This window comes from Cupressus sempervirens, chromosome 10 (assembly GCF_028749045.1).
Source record: "Cupressus sempervirens isolate cs-2001-9-10 chromosome 10, ASM2874904v1, whole genome shotgun sequence".
Taxonomy (NCBI): Eukaryota; Viridiplantae; Streptophyta; class Pinopsida; order Cupressales; family Cupressaceae; genus Cupressus; species Cupressus sempervirens.
The window spans coordinates 438906442-438913937 of record NC_143127.1 but is presented as its reverse complement, the minus strand read 5'-3'; the positions used below and the strand labels follow the sequence as shown (position 1 = coordinate 438913937).

The following is a 7496-nucleotide window of genomic DNA, read 5'->3' as shown; positions in this document are numbered from 1 at the left end:
TCTTAACTTTATCCACTATGACTTCGGTGATGATCCTTAATATGATGTATTCTATAAACAACGCACTTATTTTTCAATGTGGCATACAGGGAGAGTTCCAACAAACAGCCCTATCATACCTTCGCTTCTAATTATTCCAACCCAATTAGATTTATTTCACTAATACTTGTGTTTATATCAGAATGTAGGTGTTCGATCAAACTGATTACACGTATTGAGCATGCTTCTACATGTCGGGCTTGGTTAGTGATCATATTGGTTTTTCTTCAGGAACAAATAAGGATCATATTTGTTGGGTTTTTAAATAAATTATTTTTGATAAGGGTTTTCTTCTTCTAGAAGACTTCACATCCTTTTCGGTTTGCATGGGATCCCTTTTTTAAAAATGTTTATGAAGAATAATGGCTATCCTTGAAGTTTACACTATAGCTTTTGAAAATCTGAACAGTTAAGGTTAAAAAATTCTTTTTAACCTTTGAATATAACTTAGAAATTGAACCTCTTAACTATGCTTTATAAAATGATTGGGCATACTTTTGAACTTGTCATTGAACCCATTCTTTGGTTATGTACTTTTGGACTAGTGGCCATGCCATTGAACCTTGAACAGTACCCTTTCAATTGAGTCTCCACCTAGAAATTTGTAGCATCAAACCATACTTCTAGATTGAAATCTAAAGTTGAATCTGAACTCAGTTTTGAATTGGCGAATGTACATCCGTGAGTTGATAGAGAATGAGCCTTCAAGCTTCAAACCTTGAACTACATATCTAAATTGATCATTTGTGTTCCTAAACCTAAACCTGAACCCTGAACTTTTGAACTTTGAGCCTAATTTTGAACTTTGAACTTGACATTTTGAACTTTGAGGTTCAATTTCAAGTTCCACATAACTTCAAAACACTATCTTCTCACAAGTCATAATCTACAAAGGGATCGTTGGTGATAAAAACCCACAAGAAAATGAAATAATTTAGGAATCACTTCTATAGGATTGATTCTCACAAGTTTGAAACTTGGGTGTTAAAGCATGCTTACGATTAGGATGGACAACATTTTAGTGACTAGTATTATAGTTATTATCATGTTTGTTAAGAACTTGGTCTAGTGGTGCAAGTTCAATGGGGAGGGGTTTTTTATATTAAGGGATGGGGTTATGAATGTGCTAGTTATTTAGTTTTTACTAATCTATTGTGAATGGTCTTAGCATTATTTTGTTTTTAAGGGTAAGCCCCCTTGTTTTTTGGCTTCTTTAATACAAAAACATGTGACGTATAATACATAGTAATGTAAATAGTAATCTAAAATCAACAAGTTGTAGAAGAGAACATAATAAAATAAAATAATCTACTAAAATTGTTGAAAATGATTGTCTCATATTGGTCAAAAGTATATTTTTCCTCTCATAAATTGTTGTTTCTTCTCTACATTCAATATAATTTGATTCTTGATATACTTATTAGTCCCTACCTATATAGACAGGGAACTAACCTTTTCACTAGTTCCTATCAATTAATTTTTTAATAAAAAAATCAAACATTCTAAAGTTCAAAATGTTTTATTTATAAAAATATATTTTTGTAGTTAATTTCTATTTTCTTATTGGTTGAGACCAATTTTTTTAAGAGTTCAATTTTTCTTAATAAAAAATAACATAAATAAAACTTGGAAACTTATAAAGCTAAAGAAGATGTTTTCATTCAACTTTTGCAAACTAGGGAAGTTGTTGCATGTATGAATAATGTTGCAAAGGAGATCTCTACTTCTATGTTTAAGATGACAGTTTAATGAAATTTATATTATGATGGAGAACTTGGTTTCTTCATGGGCCATGCTACCCCTGCAACTATTGTTGATGAGCTTACTTTTATTATGAGTCATTACCAATTTGCAGATCATTCAATGTGCAACTTTTATCTGGATTCACTGCAAGGGTATTCTAATATTACTGAAGTTTCTTATGGGTCTCTACAGGAGGATGATAATTGGAATATCATGTTGGCTTCTTTCAAAATAAGGATCTTCTTCTACTACTCAACAAGAGGTGCAAAATCTAGGGGTGAAGTCTCATGATATTGGAAATGATTTAAGACCCACACAATGAGAAGAGGCTAGTATTCTTTTTTTTTTTTTTTCATAGATTTTATCTATTATGTTTCTATAAAAAAATCATTATATTGTAATCGATAATGCATTTCTCATATCTCTATAAATGTTTAGGTCTTATAAATTAACCCTTTGTTTTTCTCATTTTCATCTTCTTCTCCGTACAAATTCTCATTTTTTAAAAATATATCAAAAAAAAATTATAATTTAAGATTAATTATTATTATCTATTGTGATTAATTATTATTATCATTTATTATGCTCAAGTAGACTCGAACTTAAGATCTCCCAGATAAGGGGCTCACAATTTATTAATGACCTTACCAATAATTAATAATTATTTAAAATTCAATAAGTTTTAAAGATTGATATTTCTAATAAAGAAATAACAATATTTAAATCTAAGATAATAAAATTATATTTTAATATATTTGTATTGTCTATATTTCTCATTTTCATAATAATTTATTTAATATTTAATTTTAAAGATTAAAACAATTAATGTTACATTTAATTATACTATTCACTTAGTCAATATATTTCTCTAAATTTTTGATAATTGTTAATTTTTAAAATTTATTTATTTATTTTAAAATTGTAAGTAATAATTTTATTTTTATGTAGAAAATATTATTAAAGATAGTAACCTTTAAAGATATTAGAAATATTGAGGTAGATTAAAAATAATATTTGTAATTAATACTTCATATTATTTATTCTTAAGTTTATTACAAATCATTGATATAAGTATTTAATATTTTTATTTAATAATATTAAAATTTTAGTATTTATTATTGATAAATAATAAATATTTTAATAAATTTTAAGATCATGGTAAATTATTTTAAAACTCACTCATTTATGGAATTAATTATCTATTTTACACATATAGACAACTCTTCTTAATTTTTACATCTATTTACTTAAGTGTTGCATATAGATAGTGAATTCAATTTCTTCATCATTTCTTCTAATCATAGAATTGAGCACCCTCTTTCCAAAAGAGACAAATCTTCACAATCAATTTGATCTAAAGTTTGTTTGTGTAGGATTTGAATGTTGATTGGTTTGACTTCAAAGCTTACTAGCTTCACAATGCGTGATTAATATTTGTGTGTAGAAACGTTGAATGGTTTAAATTTAAAGCTTACTACCTTTACAATGTGCTTGATTAAAATTTATATGTATAATTTTTTTATCACTTTGTTATTAGTTGGAACACAACACTAATAAGTTTTTTCTATAATTGAATTTGTCTTCCAAATCATAATATACCATGTTAACAAACACCATTTTTTTAATAATGACCTTGACATTAGTGTTCTCTAAAGCAACATTATTTAGATGGTTAAAATAATAACTAATCTTATAAATAAATACATTGAATTTAAATAAATTTGTAAAAAAAATTATATAAATATCTATAAAGCAACATTATATATATTTATTTATTTTAAAGATAATATTCTTCACACATGTACATCTCGTAAACAAAAATATAAACATCTAGTATGTAAACATAATGAATGTCATGTATCTGATATTGCCTCGGAAATTAAAATATGGAGGAAGTTTCCATGACACTTGTACACAAGTAAATGCAACCTCTGCAAGTAGTTATTGTAAGCATCTATTTACTATTCACTTTTTTAAAAATTAATAAAACTGCGGCGAAAATTGTGATGAAAAACTAGGGTTGGAGAGAATTAGAAGTTGACATGGAGAGCAGAGTCGAGGATTTTCAGCGGGGCTATCGGAAAAGCTTCTTTTTTTTAAATGAGAATATTTATTTTTAATCAAAAAATAATTATAAATAAACAAGTAGCTGGAATAGCTCAGTTGGTTAGAGCGTGTGGCTGTTAACCACAAGGTCGGAGGTTCAAGCCCTCCTTCTAGCGTTGACCAATTAAAATTTTCGGTCGTTATTTCCACGCTGACGACCACGTTGGCAGGGTAAATGAGATAATCGACAAGAAACAAACAATTTTTACAAAGTTGAGGACAAGATCGATCTCAAATGTTACTTATCTTTCTACAATCTAGTTGGCATGTATCTTATCATAAATGATAAATAATATATAATAAGAATTACTTAATAGGATAATCATTCTAAGTATATGAATTTGAACAATTATGAATTGTTTAATAAAAAGATCTTTAATATTTATACATTATAATGATTTGATAAACATTTTATAAGTAATGATGTAATACTACTTTATATATGAAAATATCTTTTTTTTTCTTTTTTTGATGGAGGTCATCCACAAACAAGTTTTAGGTACCCGACACTAGTCCATCTGTATCTAAAATCTCTTCAGTTAAGAGCCAAGGACTATGGAACATCCATGCCAAATTTGCTCGAGGCACGATCCCAACCTCATCCCTTATGGTGTCATTGGGCCTTGCATTCAGCAAGACTTGATCCCTGGTGGGCTCTTTGTGAGTCATTCAACTTCACCAATAGACCAAGGGCCCGTTGACAACAATGCATAGTTAAAAATGTAACAACCTATTTAGACAACAATAAAGATAGAGTTAGTATAAACATAATGTAAAAAAATGAATAAAACACGTGAAATCTATAGAAACAAAAAGGGTGTTGAAAATCTTATACCATTTAAATTAAAGAATAGCTAAATAAGTTTGCCCTTAATTGAGGTAAGATGTGAGATGGTAAACAAGTTTAGAAAACTCAAATGACTAAACATTCAAGAAACGTAAATGCCATGGAATTGTTAGTAGTAAAGGATATTTGGTTATAGATGAAATTCACCAAGAATGGAGAAAGTGATACGTAAGAATATGTGTCAATCCACTATATTCAAACTAGTAAGGGAATGTCTTTAGCAAAAAGGAACTTGAAGAGGATCTTAAGGAGGAATTAGTTGTAATGAGGAAATTTATGGAGATTTTTTGCACATAAGCTTCCAAGACAACATGACTCTTAGTGGTGAAGCTCTTGCAATAAAATATAATCTACCAAGTGTATCAAATCAAGTCAAGGTAATATAATTGATAGCTTAAGATTCTTTGTGTTCCCAAATCATAATAATGCACAATAATAATAATGATTTGTTGGCATGATAGATACTAAACAAAATAGGAAACTCATTGCTTGATAATTAAATGCCCTATTTTCTAGCAAGTGCTTTGATGTGTCTCATATGCGTGGGCTTGGAGTGGGCAAAATGTGATTGTATTAGTTAAGTTGGACTATCTTTTTTACAAGACAATAGAACAAAGGATTATTTATTTTGATGTAGGAACCATTTATAGTTTCCAACCACCAAGCATTGATATGACTAATTCATAAAGGATTTTCGATGGGATCTAGTTATTTTTTACTCAGTAATGGGTACGATTATAAGAAAAATAAATGAGATGAAAGTGAATTAATGCACCAAGAATGGACAAAGCAATATGTAAGAATATGTGTGAATCCACTATATTCACACTAGTAAGGGAATGTATTTAGCAAGAAGGAACTTGAAGAGGATCCTAAGGAGGAATCATAGTTGTAATGAGGACATTTATGGAGATTTTTTGGGCATAAGCTTCCAAGACAACATGACTCTTAGTAGTGAAGCTCTTGCAATAAAATATAATCTACCAAGTGTATCAATTCAAGTAAAGGTAATATTATTGATAGCTTAAGATTCTTTGTGTTCCCAAATCATAATAATGCACAATGATAATAATGATTTGTTGGCATGATAGATACTAAACAAAATAGGAAACTCATTGCTTGATAATTAAATGCCCTATTTTCTAGCAAGTGCTTTGATGTGTCTCATATGCGTGGGCTTGGAGTGGTAAAAATGTGATTATATTAGTTAAGTTGGGCTATCTTTTTTATAAGACAATAGATCAAAGGAATGTTTATTTTGATGTAAGAACCATTTATAGTTTCCAACCACCAAGCATTGATATGACTAATTTATAAAGGAATTTTTATGGGATCTAGTTATTTTTGACTCAGCAATGGGTACAATTAAAATTAAAATTAAATGAGATGAAAGTGAATTATTATGCTTATAGCATTTGGTTGAAAAAAACCTTAGAATGTGAATTAAAAAATTAAAAGATAAACATGATTGGAAAGTAGAGGTCGGAGCAAAAATAAGACGTGAAGAGCAGATATATCGAATTAGGAATAAGATTTTATACAAAGGAAAAACATCGGATCATTTTATAATTGAGGATCTTTTATCATAGCGAAGGCTTTTTCATTAAATACCATCGTAGTTTGAGGATTAATATTTATCAACAGAGATGGACCGAAGAAGTTAACGAGCAGATTCGAAATCAAACTTGGCAGAAAATAATAACATATTTGAAATTCCCATGCAGCGTCCGTAGCAAAGAAGCAAAGAGAAAGGAAGTCAAAATAGAAAGTCGGGCCTTTAACATTAGCAGTGATAAAGACATTCCTCCTCATTGAAGAACTGAGATCCTTAAGGCTGAATCATCAATTCAGAATTTCAGAATCCGGAATTAGCTCCTCACTATAAGGGTCCGTTTGGTTTCTGGAAGATCACAGGAATTGGCTTTTTCAAAATTTGGATTTGAAAATTTGTGCGTTTGTTTCAAAATTTACAAAATGGAATTAGCATACGGGACTTCCAATTTTGCCTCAAAATCAGGTTTTCCAACTTCCTTAAAAAAGTAGGAATTGAAAATCAAAACCTGGTTTTGTTTTTTAAGGAGTGTAAAAGCAATAGATTGGACTACTTTTTGAAATTTGCCTTCAACTCCAAGCTTACGCATAAAAATGTGTCTTCACACGCATCTTCCCATGGAAACAAACGATTTCAGTAAAATCCTAAAAATCGAAATGAAGATATACAAAACCTTGATTTGGCTAAACCAAGGTTTGTAGAAATTTGAGTTTTTTAAATTCCACGAACCAAACAGACCCTAAACCTTCTAGAAAAGCTAACCTTAAACCCTATTCAAGCACCATAAATGACAAAGTGTAAAGACTCCCCCTACAAAATCAATACTTAGTCAGCAACCTCCATGAAATGCGGAAAATTCAACGCAAGTCAAGGTTAAGGAATATTGACCAGTCAACAGTAGTTGATTAACTATCATTAATTTTTTTTTAAATGATAACTATACATATATGCTCAAATCTTACATAAACTATAATTTTGTTACCAGAATACCATGATGTACTGATTATGTCGACCATTTCACAAAAGCTCCATAACCTATCTAAGAATATAAGGGCAAGAATATTGTAAGAGTGCTTTACCACCCTACCACGAAGTTGTTAAGCTTCCTCAGAATCTTTCCTGACATGAAAGATACCCAGTCTGACATCGAGGAAGACTAAACAGGTAAAACCAAGAAAAGTAATGGAATTGTGCAAAACATTGTCTACA

General features: G+C 29.5%; 1 non-coding gene across 1 annotated transcript; it reads left to right on the top strand.

The window, feature by feature from the left end:
* Nucleotides 1-3930: 3930 nt before the first annotated feature.
* Nucleotides 3931-4004, top strand: TRNAN-GUU (transfer RNA asparagine (anticodon GUU)). Its single transcript has one exon. It is a non-coding gene; the product is annotated as a tRNA-Asn (tRNA).
* Nucleotides 4005-7496: the final 3492 nt, after the last annotated feature.